This window comes from Apaloderma vittatum, unplaced genomic scaffold, assembly GCF_000703405.1.
Source record: "Apaloderma vittatum isolate BGI_N311 unplaced genomic scaffold, ASM70340v1 scaffold7029, whole genome shotgun sequence".
Taxonomy (NCBI): domain Eukaryota; kingdom Metazoa; phylum Chordata; class Aves; order Trogoniformes; family Trogonidae; genus Apaloderma; species Apaloderma vittatum.
This window is the reverse complement of record NW_009733453.1, coordinates 22148-24061: the sequence shown is the minus strand read 5'-3', so window position 1 is coordinate 24061 and position 1914 is coordinate 22148.

The following is a 1914-nucleotide window of genomic DNA, read 5'->3' as shown; positions in this document are numbered from 1 at the left end:
GCCCATGGGGTGGGGCTGGGTCACAGGCTGGACTTGACAATCTCAGAGATCTTTTCCAGCCCCAGTAACTCTGTGATTCTGTGATATTATGTGTGGACAGGGAGAAGAGGGGATCCACAGCTTTTACTTCTTACCACGCATCCTCCATGTCCTGCTTTGGATATCAAGGGAATGAGGATGGGGGAGAAGAGCTTCGGGGACCAATGGGACATTCGGTTGTTTGCCTCAATGAAGGGGTGAGGGGTCGGTGTGGGCTGACCCATCAGTCTGTCCTTACTTAACTTTCTCAAAAGGGCTCCAGGGACCACAGATGGGTCCCCTTGGGGGTCCAGTCCCAGCTCTGCCAACCCTTTGCTGAGCGACCACAGATAAATATCTCATCCCCTTGCTTTTCAAGGTGTGCTGCAAGAGCTGGAGCAGCCAGCTCAAAAGATCCTTGAAGGCATTAAGAAAGGCTTGGACGAGAGTAAGATTCATCTGGTTTTCTGATGTTAATTGTGGGCCCAGCAGTGAGGAGCAGGATCTCAGCGTGAGGAGCCCGTAGGATTCCAGTGCCATGGGATCATCCCCGTTAGCGACTGGTTTGTCTTCTCTTAAAGCAAACTGTTGCTGTGAAGCTGGTGCTGGCACAGCTGTAATGAGTGAATCCCAAATGAAAGGGGATCCTAAACGAACAAGATCCCAAATGAGGAGGAATTCCAGAGATCCCCACTGAACATGATCCCAAATGAACGGGAACTCTTGGTTTGAGAAGCAAGTTGGGAGAAGAGAGATGGAGCCACTTCCACCTACGAGAGGGGAGTTTCTGTACAAATACTCATCCAAGTGCAGTGAACGGTCACTTTTTTTTTCCCCCAGCAGTACTTGCAGAAGAGCCAGGTCTTTCTCTTGTTCCCATTTTCTTGTTACGGTAGCGCTGAGTTCCCCGTGAGGGAAGCGATCGCGATGGCGAGACCTCGGCACCTTTATCAGGGCTGCCATTACGTTCCTTGGAAATTCAGCATGGACGTAGCTTCCTTCTGACTTTGCACGTGGGTCCCATCACAATGAGCCCTATTTTTGTGGGTTTCCACAGTGGGATGCTTGAAGGGTCCATCTCCTGCAGCTGGCCACTTTCCTTCTCGCTCGTGGTGCAGCTCCATGTGCTTCCCAGCTGCAGTTAAACGCGAGGAGAACACGAGCTCCCTTTCCTGACCTGTAGGGGTGGAAAACCTCCTCGGCTTAGGACCATCTCAGCTCCAGAGTGTCCTCAACAAGCACCAAGAGTGGTGTGTGCCATCAAAACCCTACCAGCTGTGGGCTTGCTGGACATCCCACCTTGGGAAAGCATTGCAGGACCAATCCTGCTCTTGCCAGGGGCACGAGGACTGAATCGGTTCAAAACAGGTATTTTAATGAGTGATGAAACCCTCTGGAAAGTTGGCTGCTGGGACCCCTTGGAGAAAAATCCGCTCCCTGGAGAGAGCCGAAGGAGAGCTCTTATCTCTGGAGCTTGGTTTCCTTCTGGTTCAGGGTTTGTCTGACCTTCTGGTCACTGAGTAAGTTTGATTTTTGCCAGGTTTTCTTTCAGGAGGGGGTTGATAAAAAACATGTAAGTGGGTGGTGCCGGTAGGAGGATACTTCTGGGTGGGGTGAGGAGGATCTCGTAGTTCTGATATCGTTTCCAGCCCGTTGATGACTTCACTGTTGTTCTCTTGCCCAGAGTTTGGGATGGGTCTAGATCGAAGCAGATTTAAATAAATAGAGTGAGAACAAACAACGTGAGATGTATTTAAGAGGAGGAGGCTGAGACCACGTGTTGGGAATCAAACCCTTTCTTGGCAGCGTGTCGAGTTGACTTGGCGGCGAGAGCTCGCAGCCTTTTCCCAGAAGATGCTGAAGATGCAACTGGACGCGTGACAAAAGCCTGAAGGA